Below are 23,131 nucleotides of genomic sequence, written 5' to 3'. Positions count from 1 at the left end.
GGTTTTTCCTAAGTATGCAAAAAAAGTCCACTATTCTGCATTCTCTTTCAAAGCTCGAATTCTTTTCCTCCCCCTCTTTCTCCAAATTAATCCAGCAAACACTTATTAAACAATTATTAAATATTCACAGCACTGTGCTAAGCACTAGGGATACAAAGTAAAAATTAAAATAGTCACTACTCTCAAGAAGCTTCATTATAGTGGGAGAAGATACATAGTGTAAGCAGAGAAATATAAACATAATTATTTGCAGAAAGAAAGAGTTTTCCATAGTAAATGGCATTAGAGCTGAGCCTTAAAAGAATTTTTAAAATCTGAGGAGCAGGGATGAAGGAGGAAGTGCCTTCCAGGCACAAACTCAAGAAGTAGAATCCATAGTCCTTGGTTGATTAGGGCATTTTGATCAGTTATAAGGTTTTTGCAATGGTACGCTTCCCAGCCCTTCCCCTCATTCCACTTCATATTGAGGATCCATCTCTTCATCTTCTGAATGGCTGCTCTGTATCTGTTGTTCCCTATGGATGCTGCATGGGTAGACAGAATCTTTCCCAGATCCACTCACAATCTATTTTTTCCTTCTGTATTTGTGACTGTGCTTGTGTCTGACTATGAATATGCATGTCTGTTTATTTTTTAGTTCCTTTTTAAAGATTAAGTCCAAGGACCACCTCAAATGAACTCTTATTATTTCCAAGGAACTAACTCAGTGATCTTCTCTGATGCAACCAAGAAGCTATGACCTTGAGCTTCTAGGGCCTTGAAGTAGAATTGCAAAAGCTTTGCAAAAAATTGCAAAAAAAAAAAAAGAGACAATAAGCATGTGACAAGAAGTTATAGCCTTTTTAGGAGCTGATAAGGGGAGGAGGAAACAGAAGGGGTTTGCTTTTCTTTCTCTGGCTTATTCCAAAATGGACCACTATGTATGTATGTATGTCACATGTATGTGATTATGCAAGTCTTAAGAGGCTACTTAAATTTTTGTAGTTATAATTATTATGTACTAAGATCATAGATTTAGAGCTGGGAGAGCTCTAATGTCCTCTCATTTTATAGATGAAAAATGGAAGCCCAGAAAGCTGAAGTGATTTTTTTCTTTCTTTTTTCTTTTTCTTTTGCTGATACAATTAGGGTTAAGTGACTTGCCCAGGGTAATACAACCAGGAAGTGTTAAATGCATGAGGCCAGATTTGAACTCTGGTCCTCCTGACTTCAGGGCTGGTACTCTATCCACTACACTAACTAGCTGCCCTTGAAGTGATTTTTTTTCTAAGGACACACATATTCTAAATTTTGTGATTTTTCTACTCTTTCAGAGCTGTAATGATGACAATGATGATGATGATAGCTCCATTAAAACCCAACCAGTTCACTATCCATGTCGTGGGTTGGAACAATATCAGAGTATAGGAATGCTAAGTAGGATGCTTTACAGCTTTACACCTAATAGCAAATGGCTATTTGGGCTCTGACAAAACCATTGGCTAGCTTGGCACCCTGACCAGAGTGATGAAATTATTACTATGAATCTTAGAAACAAATAGGGAGACAAAGGATTACAAGGTGTCCCTGGTCAGAATCATCATTGGTTATCACTTTAATATGAAGACAGGTGAATTCTCCAATTGATAAATGGTCAAAGGATATGAACAGACAATTTTCAGATGATGAAATTAAAACTATTTCCACTCATATGAAAGAGTGTTCCAAATCACTATTGATCAGAGAAATGCAAATTAAGACAACTCTGAGATACCATTGCACACCTCTCAGGTTGGCTAAGATGACAGGAAAAAATAATGATGAATGTTGGAGGGGCTGTGGGAAAACTAGGACACTGATACATTGTTGGTGGAATCGTGAAAGAATCCAACTATTCTGGAGAGCAATCTGGAATTATGCCCAAAAAGTTATCAAACTGTGTATACCCTTTGACCCAGCAGTGCTACTACTGGGCTTATATCCCAAAGAAATACTAAAGAAGGGAAAGGGACCTGTATGTGCCAAAATCTTTGTGGCAGCCTTTTTCATAGTGGCTAGAAGCTGGAAAATGAACGGATGTCCATCAATTGGAGAATGGTTGGGTAAATTGTGGTATATGAAGGTTATGGAATATTATTGCTCTGTAAGAAACCAGCAGGACGAATACAGAGAGGCTTGGAGAGACTTACATGAACTGATGCTGAGTGAAATGAGCAGAACCAGGAGATCATTATACACTTCAACAACAATAATGTATGAGAATGTATTCTGAAGGAAGTGGATATCTTCAACAAAGAGAAGATCTAATTCAGTTCCATTTGATCAATGATGGACAGAATCAGCCACACCCAGAAAAGGAACACTGGAAAATGAGTGTAAACTGTTTGCACTTTTGCTTTTCTTCCCAGGTTATTTTTACCTTCTAAATCCAATTCTCTCTGTGCAACAAGAGAACTGTTTGGGTCTGCACAGATATATTGTATATAGGATATACTATAACATAATTAACATGTATAAGATTGCCTGCTATCTAGAGGAGGGGGTGGAGGGAGGGAAGGGAAAAGTTGGAACAGAAGTGAGTGCAAAGGATAATGTTGTAAAAAATTACCCAGGCATATGTTCTGTCAATAAAAAGTTATAATTAACAAACTTATGAGAACAGGTGAGCAAGTGGTGCTCTTTGGACATCATAGGAAGGTAAGAAAAAATTTCAGAAAAAAAAATCAATGTCTGAACTTCGGGAAAGGCTTTGATGTAAATGGTGTCATGCAATAATATAAGCAGACCAAGAATGCAAATGAAAATTATACATATTTTGATTAAGAACTAATAGTACTTACTATCACATAGTAAAGTAGAAATAGATTTTGCCAATTAAAGGCAAAGATTCCTCATTGCTTTTAATAGCATTCTTAACTCAAATTCACACAATAGTGTATTGAAAATGCAATGTAGCTTATTCTAAGAAATAATTTCATTTCTAAACTCAGATCATATGAAAAGAGAGGAGAAATTGATCAATTGTTTAAATTTAAAGTGGGATGAGCTGAAGAAACTGAAGACATTGAAAACTGTTAATTAACACAAACTCCAAAAGTGATATCAAGGAATTGGATGATGAAAATAATACCAATGTTTCAAATGATTAGGAAAATGAGATGTACATATGTATTTGGAATAGAATTTTGAAAATCCTTCTTTCAGTTTTATAGTACAGATCCTATGAAAACTGAACTAATAGGTCTTTTTCCCTTTTTTGGATGTTCTTGGAATATAGACATAGCAGTGGTATTGCTGGATAAAATAGTATGTACATTTTTATAGCTCTTTGGGCATAGTTTCAAATTGCTCTCTAGAGCACTTCAATCAGTTCACAACTTCACTACCCAGTTTCCTCACATTTCCTCCAATATTTAACATTTTTCTTTTTTGTCATATTAGTCACTCTGATAGGTGAATTCTTTTAATTCTCTGATCAATAGTGATTTAGAACATTTTCATATGACTTCAAATAGTTTTGATTTCTTTGCTTGAAAACTTCCTGTTCATATCTTGTGACATTTTATCACCTGGAAAATGACTTGTATTTTTATAAATTTGGTTCTGTTCTCTCTATATTTGAGAAATGAGAGCTTTATCAGAGATATTAGTTGCAAAAGAATTTTCTCCAATTTTTTGCTTTTTTTAGATAATTTTGGTTACACTGGTTGTGCAAAAATTTTTAAATTTTATATGATCAAAATTACATATTCTATATTTTGTGATGCTATCTATGTCTTCTTTGGTCCTAAATTTGTCCTTTATCCATAAATATGACAGATAAAATATTCCATGTTGTCTTAATTTGTTAGGTACACCCATTATATGTACCCATTTCAACTTTATTTGATTTACAGTATGAGATGTTGGGTTATACCTAATTTCTGCCATATTGTTTGCTCTAGAAAATATTTTTGGGCAGTTTGATTTTTATGGCACTGAATAAATAAATTACTTTAGGTAGATTTGTCATTTTATTATATTGGTTTGGTATGGGCAATTGATATTTTCCAACTGTTTAAATTTGACTATACTTGTATGAAAAGTGTTTTATAGTTATGTTCATATAGTTCCTGGGTGTGTCTTGGCAGAAACTCCCAAGTATTTTATATTGTCTATAGTTATTTTAAATGGAACTTCTCTTTCTATCTCTTGCTGCTGGACTTTGTTAATAATATGTAAAAAATACTAATGATTCATGAGGATTTATTTTGTATGATTCAACTTTGCTAAACTTGTTAATAATTTCAATAATTTTTGAGTTGATTCTCCATTTTCTTTTTTAAGACTCTGGATCTCCTTTTTTAGTTGGTTGACTTTTCATAATCTTCTTGTTTTTCTTAGATAATATTTTTTAGTTTTTCTCAATCTTTATCATTTGATTTTTAAAGTCTTTTTTTTTGAGTTCTATAAGTTCTTTTGAGGTTTGGAGAGAATTTTTTTTACTTTAATATTCTCCTCTGAAGATGAACCCTGGTCTCCCCTATTGCCATGGTAACTTTCTTTCTTTCTCTCTTTCTTTCTTTCTTTCTCTCTCTCTTTCTTTCTTTCTCTCTTTCTTTTTTTCTTTCTCTCTCTCTCTTTCTTTCTTCCTTTCTTTCTTTCTTTCTCTCTCTCTCTCTTTCTTCCTTTCTTTCTTTCTTCCTTCCTTCCTTCCTTCCTTCCTTTCTTTCTTTCTTTCTTTCTTTCTTTCTTTCTTTCTTTCTTTCTTTCTTTCTTTCTTTCTTTCTTTCTTCCTTTCTTTCTTTCTTTCTTTTTTTTTTTTTTTGCTGAGGCAATTAGAGTTAAGTGACTTGCCCAGGGTCACACAGCTAGGAAGTGTTAAGTGTCTGAGCCCAGATTTGAACTCAGGTCCTCCTGAATTGGATAAGGGAAAGCCAGTGAAGTTATAAGAGAAATAAATAATAAAACAAAATATAAGAGTGAAAAAAAATAAAAGGAATGTAAAACACAGAAAAACAACATATCTGGAGAATTTAATCATGTTTAAGATTGAATTTGGTAATTGGGTAGTCCAAAACAAAGTTTGGGATATAGCTGAGTATGATGTGACTCTAAAAAGCAAAACCATATAGCAAAAGGTAAAAGTGATGATTATGCTATACAAATGGAGTGCAAAAGCAAGAACTGACATAGACAAATTAGATAGGGAAGGAGGGCTGGTAGTTCTGAAAACCTACTCACATAAGAAATGGGTTAAAGATGGGAACAAAACATACATATACCAAGAATGGCATAAAACTCTTCAAAATCTATAAAGAATTAGGGGGAGGGAATAGAATAAAGTGGGGTATAGGAAGAAGGGGGTATATAGATTAATGGGAATGGGATAAAGAGGGAGAAAAAAGAAGGTGGGGAGAAAACAAGGGAAGAATGGGGGATTGGTGAGGAGGTTAAGAAATAGCAAGGCATATTAATAGGTAAAAGTAAAATAGAAAAGTTAGCAGAGATAGGAAATAAATATACACAAACACAATAACAATGATCTGAGTAGGATTTATTAGGGAAAAAAGAGGTAGTAATCATTGAACTCAGATAAAACAAACTAAAAAGATTCAATTAATAAATCTACATTGTCAGCCATATTAATATTGTTTAATCACATGTTGCATGTATATGTATATGTATATGTTCATATGTGTGTACATACATGTAGGTGGATATAGGTGTGTCTGTATATTTACAAGGGTGTGTGTATATATGTATATGTAATATTCTTTTCCCCACCTTCCCTCCTCCTCAACTCTCCCAAGAGTTAAACAGGATATATGTATTTATAACATTATATATTGAACAGCTGAGAACAAAAGAAAACCTACACAGAAGCAAAGAAAAGATGGACAGTTATGAATATGATGTTTCTATTATTATATATGCTTTCTTGAAATGAAAATTATAGCATATTTTGAATCTTCCTTGATGTTCTGCTTGTACACATGACAAGTTTTTCCCTTTTTTTATTTGATTTTTTAAAAATTTTGCATTTAAGTTTTAAATAAATAAATTCACTTTTTAAAAAAATGTCCAGGTTTTTTTTATATAGCTTTCAGGTAAGTACCCAATAACTCTTATATTATCTCTTCTGGATCTATTTTCTAGGTCTATTGTTTTTCTAGTAAGAAATTTCATTATTTTCTTCAACTATTTTTTTTCATTTTAAAATTTTGTTTAATTGGATTTTGATGTCTCATAGAGTCATTACTTTCCAGCTGTTGAATTCTAACTTTTAAGGAATTATTTTCTTTAATGAGTTTTTTACTTTCTTTTCCATTTGGCCAATTCTATTTTTTTAGAAATGATTTTCCTCAGTAACTTTTTGTACCTTTTCCCTCATTCTATTGACTCTTTCCTTCTGATTCTCTTGCATTACTCTCATTTCTTTCCCCAATTTTATTTCTACTCCTCCAATTTCCTTTTAAAAATCCTTTGTAAGCCCCCAGGAATTCTTTTTGGTCCTGAAACCAAATTATATTTTTCTTTGAGACTTCACATGTAGCCATTTGGGCACTATTGTCCTCTTCTAAGTGTATGCCTTGATGCTCCCAATAACCATAGTAACTTCCTCTAGTCAAGCCTCTTTTCTGGTTTTTGCCCCTTTTTTCACCTTTTTTGGTGACTTGGTGTTTTATTTGTGCTAGGGTCCTGGGTCTTTCTGCTGGCTTTCAGTGGGCATTAGGGATTAGCTGCTTGCTTTCTCTGAGGGACAGGCTTTCCTTTCGGCTTGTGTTACGTGGTGGAGCCTCCCTATTGTTCTTCCTTTGGATGTGGGGTTTAACTGTTAGTCTGTTTTAGGAATGAGGTCTGCTGCCAGGTTGCTATGGAAACAGGGCCTCTCTTCTGATAGGCCCCAGGGACAAGGTCCCACTATTGGTCAGTGAGGTTTCACTACTGGTCAACAATGGGGTCAAGGCCTGACTATTGGCTTGTGCTGGGGAGTGGGGTTGCTGGGGTGGGGACTTTCTGCCCTGCACAGAGTGTTCACTTATCTAAAGAGCTGCTGGTTTGCAGGAGACAGGGTTTCCCTGGTGGATTTCCCTAGACTTTGTCCCTCTGCTGGTGCCGCAGCTGCTACTTTTGTACCTCCTTCTTCTGCTGATAAACTGCTTCTTGCTCCTCAATCAGTTTTGAGGTGATTTTCTAGTTGTTTGAGAGGAGCCCAAGGGTTCCTTGTTCACTCTGACATCTTGGTACTGGAAGACTTAAGTTTCCACCCCTCTAAAATGAAGGCACTGAATTAAATGGCCAAAGGCCCTTGTAATTCTGACGGTGTATGATTCTTCTTCTTCTTTTTTTTTTTTGGGGGGGTGTATGATTCTAATACATGACATAAGAATGAGTGGGGAGCTCAGCTCTTCTCCTCAGCTTGATGACAGTATCTTCTGCTTCCGTAGCATCCCTAAAACAATTTGATGAAGGTCAGGGTCAACGGATTTGTTCATATTGGGCACCTGGTGACACAACTGCATTAAACTGTGACTATCAATGACCCCTACTCTGACCTCAGCTACATGGTTTATATTATGATTCCACAGCATTATCAAAGTTTTCCGTGCCATTGCTGCTACTCAGAAAACAAGAGATTGCCCATTTGGCAAGCTGTGATGGGATGGGTGTGCTGCTGCTTCCCCTGGGGCAACTAAGGCTGCAGACAAGTCCCTCCTGAGCCTAATGGGGAGCTCACAGGCACAATCTTCTGTCTGTGAACTCCTGGGGTATCTGTCCACCATGTGGTGAAACTGCCAAAAAGGATGATATCTAGAAAGTGGGGAAGCGAGCTTCAGGAGAACCCTTTAAGGGTTACACAGAGGATCAGGTTGTGTCCTGTGTCTTTAACAGCAACAGATACTCTTCTGCTTTGGTGCTGGTATTACCCTCAACTACCATTTCATCAAGCTCTTTTCCTAGTATGACCAGTAGAGTTATAGCAACCCTGCTCTAGACTTCATGATTTACGTGATCTCCAAGATGTAAAGTGGAAAGCCAAGGATCTTCATCTTCAGCTATAGAAGGAGTTCCACCATTGAGAAGACCACATTTCTGACCCATGTTCCTGTTGGGGACTCCATGCCCCACTCACCTTCTTGCCCCAAAGTACCCTTGTAGTCATGGGAAGAAGCCTAGAGTCCTTCCCTTCTTCCTCTTCCCACTTAATTCCAGTGATTCGACCCCCAAATAGTCTCTGATGAGGAAAACAAAATATCGGCATCTTTTCAACCACCAAAGGTTGTCCTCTGACCTTAAGGATGAACAATAACAGTGATAACTGATATTTGTATAACAAAGCCTTTCCCCAGGTCCAAGCTCTTGCACCTATGTGACTTCATTTGATCATTAACAATAGTCATCATCCTTGGTGTCCATTTCTTCTCCAAATTGTTTTACAGAAGAGGAAACTGAGGCAGACAGGGGCTAAGTGACTTGCCCAGCTCCTACGTGTCCGAAGCCAGATTTGCCGCCAGATCTCCCTGACTCTAGCCCTGGCACTGTCCACTGTGCCACCTAGTTGTTCCATATATAAATATGAATATGAGTAAGACACTGGCTCCTACCCTTTGCTTTCTGTTTTTATGATGAAGCTCAGGGCTGTGGAACACCACCAGTGATCCACTTATCTTTCATCTCCAAATTCCCACAGGTGGTTTTTAAAATAATTTTTAAAATTAATTTTATAATTATAATTTTTCTTGACAATACATATGCATGAGTAATTTTTTACAATATTATCCCTTGTATTCATTTTTCCAAATTTTCCCCTCCTTCTCTCTACTCCCTCCCCTAGATGACAGGCAATCCCATACATTTTACATGTGTTACAGTATAACCTAGATACAATATATGTGTTTAAATCCAATTTTCTTTTTGCATGGTAAGAATTGGATTCTGAAGGTATAAGTAACCTGCGTAGAAAGACAATAGTGCAAAGAGTTTACATTCAATTCCCAGTGTTCCTTCTCTGGGTGTAGCTGTTTCTGTCCATCATTGATCAACTGTAACTGAATTAGATCTTCTTTATGTTGAAGATATCCACTTCAATCAGAATACATCTTCATATAGTATTGTTGTTAGTGGTCTCCTGGTTCTGCTTACTTCACTCAGTATCAGTTCATGTAAGTCTCTCCAAGCCTCTCTGTATTCATCCTCATTTTTATAGAGCAATAATGTTCCATAACATTCATATACCATAGTTTACCCAAACATTCTCCAATTGATGGACATCCATTCATTTTCCAGCTTCTAGCCACTACAAAAAGAGCTGCCACAAACATTTTGGCACATATTTGGCCCTTTCCCTTCTTTAGTATTTCTTTGGGATTTGGGATTTGCCCAGTAGTAGCACTGCTAGATCAAAGGATATGCACAGTTTGATAACTTTTTGGGCATAGTTCCAAATTGTTCTCCAGAATGGCTGAATTCTTTCACAACTCCACCAACCATGCATCAGTGTCCCGGTTTTCCCACATCCCCTCCAACATTCATCATTATCTTTTCCTGTCATCTTAGCCAATCTGACAGGAGTGTAGTGGTATCTCAGAGTGGTCTTAATTTTCATTTCTCTGATCAGTAGTGATTTGGAACACTCTTTCATATGAGTGGATATAGTTTCAATTTCATCATCTGAAAATTATCTGTTCATATCCTTTGACCATTTATCCACTGGAGAATGGTTTGATTTCTAATAAATTAGAGTCAGTTCTCTATATATTTTGGAAATTAGGCCTTTAGCAAAACCTTTAACTTTAAAAATATTTTCCCAATTTGTTACTTCTCTTCTAATCTTGTTTGCATTAGTTTTGTTTGTACAAAAGCTTTTTAATTTGATGTAATCAAAATCCTCTATTTTGTGATCAATAATGATCTCTAGTTCTCCTTTGGTCATGAATTCCTTTCTCCTCCATAAGTCTGAGAGGTAAACTATCCTATGTTCCTCTAATCTATTTATGATCTCATTCTTTATCCTTAAATCATGGACCCATCTTGATCTTATCTTGCTATATGGTGTTAAGTGTGGGTCCATATCTAATTTCTGCCATACTAATTTCCAGTTTTCCCAACAGTTTTTTTTCAAATAATGAATTCTTATCCCAAAAGTTGGTATCTTTGGGTTTGTCAAACACTAGATTGCTATAGTTGTACACTATTTTGTCCCCACAGGTATTTTCTAGAGCTCATCTGCAGTGATTTTCCTGAGCACTGGTGTTTGCCAGGGCACATGGAGAGTATTTGAAAAGCAAGTTTGGATTCAGCCACAGGAAAAGGTTCTTTCTCAAAGGGGATGTGGCCAGACCTTTTCTACCAGTGTTGAAATCCTCTAGAAGTGACTAATCATCTATCTGGCCACCTACCAATGGTTACAAAGCAAAGGGAAAATATTTTGGCTATACTAGAAGCCATGTAGTTGGGTAGAAGGCACGTATTTCTTAGAGTCAAAAAAAAAAACAAAAACAAGTTCAAGTCCTATATTCACTACTTATCAGTTTTCACATCTGTAAAATGGAGGTGATAATACCAAGCCAATTTACCTCATATGATTGTAAGGATCAATGAAATCATGAATATATATATTCGTATAAATATAAGGTATTGACATATTGGGGCACCATAGTACATGGAGGACAAGGCCTGGATTTAGGAAGACTCATCTTTTAAGTTTAAATCTGGACTCAGGCACTTACCAGCTGTGTGACCCAGGGCAAGTCCCTTAACCCTGTTTGCCTCAGTTTCCTCATCAGTAAAATGAGCTGGAGGAGGAAATAGCAAATGACTCTAGTATATTTGCCAAAAAAAACTCCAAATTAGGTAAGAGTCAGATATGACTGAAAAACAACTGAACAACACAACAACAAATCATTATATTATAGTTGGGATCATTTTTTTCCTTATAGTATTACCTTCTTTCCTCCCCAAGCCTCAAACTGTGTGATCCTGGAAGTTAGATGTTTTGGGAAGGTAGTATTTGTCAATATGGGAGAACTGATAAGATGGGACAGATATCAGAAAAGGAGTCAGGTTTTTGCCCCTGTCAATAATGTGCTGATGGCCACAAAAGAGAGAAAAGCCAAAATGGAGGTCCTAGAGAGCCCAGTCTATAGCTTTTCCACAACAATTAATTCTATTATCTTCTAACCCCAGAAACATTATTTCTAGGAAGTTCAATTTCTTCATCTATGGAATGGAAGTAATAAAATTTGCATTACCTATTTCAAAAAGTTTTTTAAATTAAAAAAAGCACTTTGTAACCTGTTAAGAAACATAAAAAGAGAGCTACTATTACCCTAATTGAATAGTGTCTCGTAGTCTTCAAAGTTCTTTCATATGAATCATCTTCATTTTATCATTTGCTCAGTTTCTGCAACTGTAAAATATAGACAATGCCTACATAGATTTTCTTTCAACAAGTTATTGTAAAGCTCAGATGAGAATGTGTGTTATGGATCTGATATACAAGATGGGGAACTAACATAAATACAGAAAACCAAAAGCCATTCTCCAAGTGGTCAAAGTGAATGAATAAATAATTCCCAAAAGAAGACATACAAACTATTAATAACCAAATGAAAGAATACTTCATCACAAATGATGAGACAAACAAATAGAAATAATTCTGATGTTTTATCTCATGCCCTGAAAATTAGCAAAAATGATAAAAAGTTGCAAATAACCCATTTTAGAGTGAAAAGAGATGTGTGACAAGGACAATTTCTACCAAGCCCAAAGGAAGTGAGGTGCTTGCCTTCTTTCTTTTCAGTTAACTTTAGGCCCACGTAGGTAGATCAGTTTCAGAACTGTATGTGTGTTGGGGGGGGGTGTTTAAGGAGAGAAACTTCATACCCATATGGCAGATGTCCTTAAAAGAGGAAAGTAGAAAGGAACTTAATTTATGATGCAAATTAGGAGGTAAGATAACTCTCCTCTATACAAAAGGAACATATAATACAAAAGACTCACAAGCACACATTGGCAAAAATAACAACACAACATTTTAAAAACAAAACAGTGATATAACAACCATATCCTTTTGGAACATCAACATATTATTTATTTTTAAGGGATTGCTAAATGGCTTGCTGATTCTCAAAATCTACCTGTCCTGCCCCAATCTCTCTGCTACCCTTCAATCTTCCATCTCCAGGACCGTTCAAACATCTCAAACTGGTTGTCCAGTAGACATCTTAAACTCATCATGTCAAAAATGGTACTCATCTTTCCCCTTACACTCTCTCCCCTCCCCGCCTTACCCCCATCTCTTCCCTGTTACTGTGGAGAGAGCAACTGGATCCTACCAGTTCACAACCTAGGAGTCTTCCTCAATTTCCACTCTCTCACTCAATATCCAATTTGCTGCTAAGTTATCCAGCTCAGGTTTACAATGTCTTTCATATACATCCTCTTCTCTTCTTAGACACTGGAACCACTTTAGTGCAGGCCCTTATTACCTTATACTTGGAGCCTGCTCCTGGATGCCTGCTCCAGCTTTCTCCCCTTTCCAATCCAATTCTGTAACACCCAGTAGCACTTAAATAATCCCAAGCTACACATGGGAAGCTACAAAAGGCCAAAAAAGCTTAGTGGTTCTCCATGAAGTGGTCCCACAGACCTAACACCTCCTACCCAGGAAAGTAATTAGTAGTGGAACTGTGAATTAGTTGACTACTCCAGAAAACAATTTGTAATTATTCAAAGAAAGCAAACTAAAATGTTCATATCCTATGGCTCTATATTTGCTGGGAACATACCCCAATTATGTCAATGACAAAAAAAGTATCACATACATTGAAATATGTATAATAGCACTTTTTACTGTAACAAAGAATTAGAAAAAAAAAGTTGTTGCTCATCAACTAAATAATGGTAAAATATGTTTTATATATGTATATACATATATATATATATGTGAATGTAATGGGATATTATTATGTTGTAAGAAACAATGAATATGAAGAATAAAGAGAACTGTGAAAAGACATACAAATTAATGCAAAGAAAAAATAATCAGAACCAGGAAAACAACATATATAATAACTACAGATATGTCGATAAAAATAACTAGGAATTGTGCAAAGTGACTAAAAAAACCAATATCCTTTAACCCAGAGATTCCACTATTAGTCATATCCTTCAAGGAGGTCACTGAATGAAAAAGGAAGGGAGGGAAGAAGGAAGGAAGGAAGGGGGAAAGGAAAAAAGGGAGAGGAAGAAAGGAAGGAAGGAAGGAAGGAAGGAAGGAAGGAAGGAAGGAAGGAAGGAAGGAAGGAAGGAAGGAAGGAAGGAAGGAAGGAAGGAAGGAAGGAAGGAAGGAAGGAAGGAAGGAAGGAAGGAAGGAAGGAAGGAAGGAAGGAAGGAAGGAAGGAAGGAAGGAAGGAAAGAAGGAAGGAAGGAAGGAAGGAAGGAAGGAAGGAAGGAAGGAAGGAAGGAAGGAAGGAAGGAAGGAAAGAAGGAAGGAAGGAAGGAAGGAAGGAAGGAAGGAAGGAGGGAGGGACGGAGGGAGGGAGGGAGGGACAAAGGAAGGAAAGAAGGAAGAAAAGTATAGAGGGAGGGAAGGAAAGGGAAGAAGGGGAAAAGGAACAGAAAGAGGAAAGAAGGAAAGCTGCATCTGTACTTTTTGTGATAGCAAGAACTGAAAACAAAATAAAAGTTCATGAATTCTGGAATGGCTAAAATAGTGGTCCATAAATGGAATAAAATATTACAATGCCATAAGAAATGAAAAATGTAATGGGATACAGAGAAGCAAGAAAAGATATATGTGGACAGATAAAAATTAGATAAGTAGAATCAGATACCTTTCAGATTGGCTAGAATGACAGGAAAAGATAATGCAGAAGGTTGGAGGGGATGTGGGAAAACAGGGACACTGATACATTGTTGGTGGAATTGTGAAAGAATCCAGCCATTCTGGAGAGCAATCTGGAATCATGCCCAAAAAGTTATCAAACTCTGCATTCCCTTTGATCCAGCAGTGCTACTCCTGGGCTTATATCCCAAAGAGATCTTAAAGAAGGGAAAGGGACCTGTATGTGCAAGAACGTTTGTGGCAGCCCTCTTTGCAGTGGCCAGAAACTGGAAACTGAGTGGAGAATGGCTGAGTAAATTGTGGCATATGAATATTATGGAATATTATTGTTCTGTAAGAAATGACCAACAGGATGATTTCAGAAAGGCCTGGAGAGACTTACGTGAACTGATGCTGAGTGAAATGAGCAAGACCAGGAGATCATTATATACTTCAACAACAATACTATCTGATGATCAATTCTGATGGACGAGGCCATTTTCAACAAGGAGATGAACCAAATAAGTTCCAATAGAGCAGTAATGAACTGAACCAGCTACACCCAAAGAAAGAACTCTGGGAGATGACTATGAACCACTACATAGAATTCCCAATCCCTCTATTTTTGTCCACCTGCATTTTTGATTTCCTTCACAGGCTAATTGTACACTATTTCAAAGTCTGATTCCTTTTGTACAGCAAAACAACTGTTTGGACATGTGTAAAGTTCTTGCATTATGAGGGTCCGGTTGTCTGCTCAATTATAATCCTTCTCTGGAAGGAGATCTGTAAAATCTTTTCCTCTGTGTGCAGGTTTCTTGGGAGCTCTGAATCTCCTCCAGCTCTTGTCCTTTCTCAAATCAGACTGGTCTCCTTTCAGCCTGCTTGGTGTCACAACTCTATCCCAGAGTCGATTCTCTCAGACCCGATGCTGCCCTTCTTTTATCCTCCCAGAGAATAGGCATGTGAGAACTCAATGGGGCGTGGGGAAATATTTCCACCAATGAACTTGCTCCTCTTAGAATTCCTAAGGTGTAAACTCCCTTTAAAGGCCGGAACCAAAGGTCTGATCCAGAGAACTGTCAAGTCAATCTGAGTTCTCACCTTGTCATTGTCCAGACAACCTGAGTTGTCACCTTGTAATCCTAACAGACATGTATACATATATTGTATTTAATTTATACTTTAACATAGTTAACATGTATTGGTCAACCTGCCATCTGGGGGGAGGAAGGAGGGGGAAAATTAGAACAAAAGGTTTGGCAATTTTCAATGCTATAAAGTTACCCATGCATATATCTGGAAATAAAAACTATTAAAAATAAAATAAAAAAATATAAGTAGAACCAGGAAAACGATATAAACAATGAACAAAAGATAATTTTTAAAAAACAGCCACAAAAAAAAAATTTTTTAAAGGAAGATTTTAAAGTTATACAGAACAAATATGGCCCCAAATAAGAAATTTAAGAAGAGACAGTCAATGGATGAGAAACATTGCATATATTGTCAGATTTTTTTTCAATATGTTGAGTGGTTTTGTTGATTTATTTTTCTCTTTGTTTTTCTTTTAGGAATTTTCATGTTATATGTAAAAGCTTGAATGGGGGGCAAAGAGGGTGAAAGAAATTTTAGATGTTATAAATGAGATTGCAATGAAATTTAATTAAAACAAAGCAAAACAAACAACAACAACAACAAAAAAAAACCCAGAAACCATCCGTAAATACTGTGGAATCATAATGATTAAGCTTGATTCCAAACATGTAATATGAGAATTCACCTTCCATGCCTCTTTGTAAAAGGGGGACTATGGGTTTGGGTATGGAATACCACATATAATATTGGACTTGGTTGATGTTAGTTTTTCTAAAAAGGGATTTGTGTCATTTTTATTTTTTGATGTAACAGATATCTTTTGGGGAGAAAAAGAGGTAGGAACATATAGAAAAGGACAGTGATATAAAAACAAAATATATTGATAAAAATTTAAATCGACAAAAATAGATCTTAAAGCTTGGTGGAGTCTTTTATTACTGCCACCTCCAAATACCCCTGAAGATCAGGTCTTTGTCTTTTGTTCTTCATTCTTAGCACTTTGTGCTGGGCATGTTCTGCCAACATATGGCACATAAAAGGCCCTTCAATTGTATCAAATTATTTGATTCTAGCAATGAGATAAGCAGAGCATTTTATATAGGAGAAATTGAAATTCAAGGAGGCTGGTGACTTGCCCCCAGAGTCATTACTAGTGTCCTACCAGGATAAACAGCTGCTGCTAATAAACTTTTTAAAATTGAAGCTGCTGGTCCCTTTGTATTTAGCACAGCTTGTTCTTGTAGTTTCAGATTCCTTCCCTGAGAATGTGATTTGTCCCAGGTCTCATAAGCCATGGTGTGAACTGAACACTTGAGTTTTCTCATAGTTCCCAATTTCCAATTCTGTGTTCTATCTATACACTAGTAGTACCTGTTCCTTGAACTCTCCCCACCCCCTTTCTTTAACTCCTAGTCTCTTCTTCCAGAGGGAAAAATATGTTTTTCTCAATGGGAGTTAGTGTGGGAGTCTGAAATCTCAATTCATGCCAAAATTATATTCCCTTGAGCCACGGCAACTTCAAACCTGCAGCTGTCCCAGCAGGCCATGCATGTGTGCCTTCAGCTAGCATATGGCATTAGGAGGCAGGTGGGCCAACTCACAAGTTAGCTGGAAACTGGAAGAACCAATGATTCAGCAGGAAAATAGCACCTTTTGTGACTTGTGCAGTGCAAAACTGAGAAACCATCAGCAGTTTCTCACAGACTGAAGAAATGTAGGTAAGAACTCTGCTAGGCTGCTTGGAAAATAGCATTATCTGCCCCATTTCTGTCCTTCATTGTGAAATCTAGTCCTTTTATAACCAAGCAGATAGCCACAATATAGTGAATTGTTGAAACACCTGGTTTCTGTTCCCCTTCCCCCCCCCCCTGTTCCATTTTAGAATCGTTGTGCCATAGTAGATACAGTGCTGGGCCTGCAGCCAGAAAGATGTGAGTTCAAATTCCATTTGTCATACTTATTAGTTGTATGACGGTCATAAGTAAGTCACTTAAACTCCCTAAGCCTCAGTTTCCTTATCTGTAAGAAGAAAATAATAATAGCATCTACCTTATGGGGTTTTTGGAAAGCTCTAAAGGAATGGATAATTTATAATGTAAAGTATATTGAAAACTTTAAAGCAGTTATGTGTTCAGTCATTTCAGTCATGAATGATTCTTTCTAACCCCATTTGGAATTTTTTTTTTTTTTTTTTTTTTTTTTTTTTGGCAAATGTGCTGAAATCATTTGCCATTTCCTTCTCTAGCTCATTTTACAGATAAGGAGTTAAGTGATTTGTCCAGGGTCAAACTACTAGTAAGTGTCTTAGGCTAGATTTAAATTCAGGCCTTCCTGGATCTAGGAATTAAATTAAATTAAATTTAATTCTGGCTCTTCCTAGCTGTCCTGAAGCAGGGTACAATTATCAATTATTATTTTTACCTCCTTTATTCTCTAAAGCTCAACTTCTTAAACTGTGAGTCATGACACTATATAAGGTCACATAACTCAATGGAGATCACAAAATTATGATTTATTATCAGTAAATATTTGATTTGCACATTTATTAGATAGATAGATAGATAGATAGATAGATAGATAGATAGATAGATAGATTAGATATAGATGCCCAATATCACGTAAAAATTTCTTGGGTGCTTCTGGAGAGCAATTTGGAACTATACCTAAAAGGCTATCAAACTGTTCATACAGTTTCTATTGGGCCTGTATCCCAAAGAGATCAAAAATAAGAGAAAAGGATCCACATGGGCAAAAAATGTTTGTAGCGGCCCTTTTTGTAGAGACAAGGAATTGGAAATTGAGTGGATGTCCATCAGTTGGAGAATGGCTGAATAAGTTGTGGTATATGAATGTTATGGAATATTATTGTTCTGTAAGAAATGAGGATAAACTTACTCAGAAAACCCTGGAAGGACTTAGATGAACTGATGCTGAGTGAAGTGAGCAGAACCAGGAGATCATTATACACAGCAACAAGATGATTATGAAATGATCAATTCTGATGGATGTGGCTCTCTTCAACAGTGAGGTAATTCAGGCCAATTCCAATAGACTTGGGCAGCTACATGGTGCAGTGGATAGAGCACTGAGGCTAGAGTCAAAAGTACCTGAATTCAAATCTGATCTCAGACACTTAATACTAACTTGCTGTATTTCCCTGGGCAATTTCACTTAACTTCAATTGCCTCTCAAAACAACAGCAGAATTCCAACAGACTTGTGATGGAAAGAACCATCTGCACCCAGAGAAAGGACTGTGGGGATTGAATATTGATCACAACATAACATTTTCACCTTTTTTTGTTTTTTTTTTGCTTGCTTTTTGTTTTCTATATCATTTTCCCCTCCTTTTTGATCTGATTTTTCTTGTGCAGCATGATAATTGTAGAAATATGTATTGAAGAATTGTACATTTTAACATACATTGGTCTGCTTGCTCTCTAGGAGAGGGAGTGGGAAGAGGGGAGGGAGAAAAAAATTGGAACACAAGAATTTGCTGGGGTGAAAATTGAAAACTATCTTTGTATATATTTTGAAAATAAATATGAATTGAAATGAAAAAATAAAAATTTGAAAATAAAAAGCTATGATTTTTTAAAGTGACTTTCAAATAATCAACACTTTACCTAGTAGATATTGGTATACCAAATTGGCAAATATTAAAAAAATAAGAATAATCAATGTTGGAGAGGTTGTGGAAAGACAATAAGCTGATGTATTGTTGGTGGAAAAAAATTTCTTGGGTAAAAAGGATCATGAGTGGAAAAAAATGTAAGAAGCCCAGCTAGCTCTAAGGATGCTTTCAGGGAAAAAAAACAAAAAAAAACAAAAAACAAAAACAAAACACAAAAATCTGGAAAGTCCTCCATGAATTCAAACAAAGTGAAATGTACTATATACAAAATAATAGCAATGTTCTAGGATGACCAGCTGTAAATGACTTTATTATTCTCAATAATTCAATCATCCATGATGACTCTGAAGGACTTATGATAAAAAATCCGATCCATACCCAGAGAAGGAACTGATTGTGTCTGCATACAGATTGAAGCATTCTCTTTTCCTCTATCTCTCTCTTTTTTTTAACTTAATTTTTCTTAAGATTTTTATTTTCATTAGGGTTGGTAAATCTATGGGTTTTTTTTATCAACTTGACTTTTATGGAATTGTTTTACATAATTTCACAAGTGGCTTCTTAATTGTGGGTGGAGATAAGGAAGATAACCTAGAACTCAACAATTTTAAAAACAAATATTAAAAAAAATTGTTTTGTTTTGAATGTAACTGGGGGGAAATATTAAATAAATAACATACCCAAAAAAAGTTGAAAAAAAAGTCCTGCTCTAAATTAAGCCCTTTGGACAAATTCCTCCTTCTGCCCACAGTAATGATTTCATAGATTTATATAGTGCTTTACAATGTTCAAAATGCTATTATATATATTACCTCATTTGAATCTTTTAAAAACCATGTTAAGTAAGTAGTAAGATTTCTATTTTACAGATAAGGAAATAGAGATGTTGAACAGGGTGTTTTGCTCAAGTTCATATAGCTAGTAAATGACAGATATGGGACTAGATCTAAAGTCATAAGAGCTGGATACAGAAAGTTAGCATAGCATGTGTTTCCTACCTTTGTGAAGCTTAAAATCTATCAAAGAGGTAAAATATGATAAACAAAATTGCATGAATAATATATTTAAGGAGTGCAAAATCAAGTGTACTTTGTAGTCCAAAGGGAGAAGAATGTTACTGATATAGGGACTGGGGAAGAGTCATGTAGGAGATGGCATTTGAGTTAGACCCTATAAAGGATGGGTAGAATATAGGAAGACATGTCAGTTAAATTCTTTAAATTCTAAAAGCTTATTAATGGCTTCTCCCTTCTGATGAGATTCTGCCAAATCTTCCCCTGTGTCCTCTCTCCAAACTGACTAACTCTGCCCCAGTTCTTTGCTGATATAGTATACTTGAGATGCATAAATTTAAGATCATAATGGATGGGGCACAGAGTTGGAACTTGGGAGACCTGAATTATAGTCTGGGCTATGCTGTTGACTTGCTATTTAAAGCTGAATGGTTCACTTCAACCCCCTTTCTGGGCCTGTTTCTTCATCAGTAAAATAAAGTGATTATTTAAGATGAAAACTAACCTTTTCTCCTCCCCTAACATTCTGTGAGACCACAAAGTTTTTCAAGAACCCAGGAAAGCAATTCCCAGAACAATTAATTATATGAAGCTCTTTCAAACCTGAGTTGAGGAGCATTTCAAGGTTCCTCTATGAAAGTTACATGTGGATCTTTGCCAAAAGTCAACAAGTTCCCAACTGGATCCCATTCTGAACCAGACATAATCCATAATAAGTGGGTGGAATTTTAGCTTAACAAAACTCATACCCCAGCCAAGCTGCCCCAAACAGCTTCTCAGTAGCTCCCCTGGGTCTTAAAACCTATGGTGTCTGAGGACTCTAGGAAATTTCAGCTGTTGTAAAGGGAAAGAGAAAGTCTGTGGATATGCTTTAGACCTGGAGGAAGATTCAAAAGTTGCACTGCCAAAGTCAAACGATCATATTCCAAGACCCTCACCATTAATCACAGGTGAGTGTTTTCATTCTAAAGCTAATGTTAAGGTAGGAAACTCGATGCATCATTGAAAGATATAACTGCATACAGAATAAAATATATATGGAATAAATACAGGTAGTTAGGGAAGGAGGGCACTAACATGGGGGGAAAAGTCAAAGATAGGAATCAGGAAAGGTTTTATATAGAAGAAAGTCCTTGAGCTGCATCTTAAAGGGAAAAAAGAGATAGCAATATATCCAAGCATGAAAGAAGGCCAGTGCAAGGACATGGAGACAAGAGATACAAGTCTATAAGTAAAGAACAAAGAGAAGGCCAATTTGGCTGAGCCACAGAATCCACAAAGGAGAATAATTTATAATGAAACCAGAAAGATGGGTTTGGAACCAGGTTGTGAAGGATTTTGAAAGATTTGAAACAGGGAGACCAATTAGGAATATGTTGCAATAATCTATGAGGGCCTAAAGAAAAAATTTAGGTGGGAATTATGAAAATAGAGAGAAAGGGTCAAATGGGATATATGCTGTGGGGTTATAAACAGCAAGATTTGGCATTGTGGTGTAATTTTGGCTTGATTCCTCATTCTCTTTTACGCCATATGTCCACCACCACCTTATTACTAGAAACTAGAAAAAAGACAGATAGGTTAAGGAATGATATCACAGCATTTTTTAAATGGAGAGAAGTGAAAAAGAGTATTCATAATATACATGGCTTTAACTTTCTCAGTAAATAAAGAGCCCATGTTTTTGATTGAGAGAATAGAAAGCGTAGAAGTATAGAAGACTTGAAGAAAGAAGAGATGATTTGATATAGCTTTTGTGGGATGTAGATGAGGGAATAAGTTGAAAAAGAATAAAAAATACTGCCTTGAGTTGAGGTTATAGATTTATAGTATACTCAGTAAGTTTAGTGGGCATGACTTCTTCTAGTGCCATTTACTAGTATATGACTAGGAGCAGAGGAGATAGTGGCAGCAGTCCAGGCTTGGAGCTTAGTGAGGGGTGAGCAGAGCTAAGAAGTGGGCAACAATTTGAAAGTAGACAGCAGTATGCAGTTAAATTGGTTAACTGTAAGGTGGAAAATGGGAAGAGAGATAATGTTCCAAGAAAATGCCAAGGATGGATGGATTGGAGATCACTACAGACAAAGAATAGGTGGGGAAAGGCATAAGGTGATGGAATGGTAAAAGGATATAATGAAAAGAATGTAAGTTTTTTTTATTATGGAAGGAGAACATGTTATTAATGGGGAAATCCAACATAGAAGCCCCTCTTTTTTCATGGCTAAAGTGAAATGGAAGAGCAGGTCATAAAGAAATTAAAAACAGTGAAATGTTTAACACATATTGGATTACTTGCCATCTAGGGAAGGGGATGGAGGGAAGGGAGGGAAAATAATTTAGAACACAAGGTTTTACAAGGGTGAATATTGAAAATTATCTATGCATATGTTTTAAAAATAAAAAGATTTAATAAAAAAAATTAAAGAAAATATTGTGAAAAAAATCTCATGAAAGAATTCTGCAATGCACTAAAATAAGAGAAGCACAGATCAAAACAACCCTCAGGTTTCACACCTTATAAATTGACAAAAATGGCAATAAGCAATGTTAGAGGGATTGGGGAATGATAGACACACTAATACATTGTTGGGGAAGCTGTGAAATACTACAATCAATTGGAAATGGATTGGGAATTATGCAAATAAAGTGACTAAAATGTCCATACTCTTTGAATCAGAGACTCTTTTGCTGGCTTTATACCTCAAGGAAATCATCAATAAAAAGAAAATCCCCATATGTGAAAATACCAAAATATTTATAACATAACTTTTGGGGGATAATGAAGAATCAGAAACAAAGTAGACAGCGATCAATCAGGGAATGTCTAAACAAACAAATTGTGGCTATAAGAAATGATGTGTGATAATTACAGGGAAGCCTGGAAAGATTTGTATGAGTTGATATAAAGTGAAATAAACAGAGCTTAGAAAATAATATACATAATATCTACAACAATATAAATGGAAAGAACAATGATAGGCCAAAAATATCAAAATTAAATAAAGATCAAGCAGGATTCTACTAAAGAGGCAAGAGAAGAAATACCTAATCCATTCCTTTATGGAAGTGGGAAGTTCCCAGTTATTATACATTGTGCATGTGTTCAGACTTTTTTCAATGTATTAATTAGTTATGGTGATTTTTTTCCTCTCTAAAGAATACTATTTTACATGGGGTACCTTTCTTGGATGGTTAACGAGAAGGAATACTTAGAATAATTATGCTCATCCCATACATATATATATATATATATATATATATATATATATATATATATGAAAGAATTGGAGAAGAGCAGATGAGATGAATTATAGATACTTGAGAAAGGAGAGAATGGCTTGGGGTTCCATATACAATCCCTACCATGATCTGTATTTCATAAAAAAATGGAGAGGTTGTTGAGAAATGGCAGTAAAAAGAGTGTCTGGAATAGGGAGCAAGGATTATTCCGACTACCTTCTAAGACAGGGGTAGGAAGCCTTATTTCTGCCAAAGGCCATTTGGATATTTGTATTGTTTGTGGGTCATACTAAACTATCAACTTATAGAACTCAAATAATGGGAGGTTGATGTATCTAGCTTTCAGCTCATTGTCAAT

Source organism: Sminthopsis crassicaudata, chromosome 2 (assembly GCF_048593235.1).
Source record: "Sminthopsis crassicaudata isolate SCR6 chromosome 2, ASM4859323v1, whole genome shotgun sequence".
NCBI lineage: Eukaryota > Metazoa > Chordata > Mammalia > Dasyuromorphia > Dasyuridae > Sminthopsis > Sminthopsis crassicaudata.
This window is presented reverse-complemented; position numbering follows the sequence as displayed.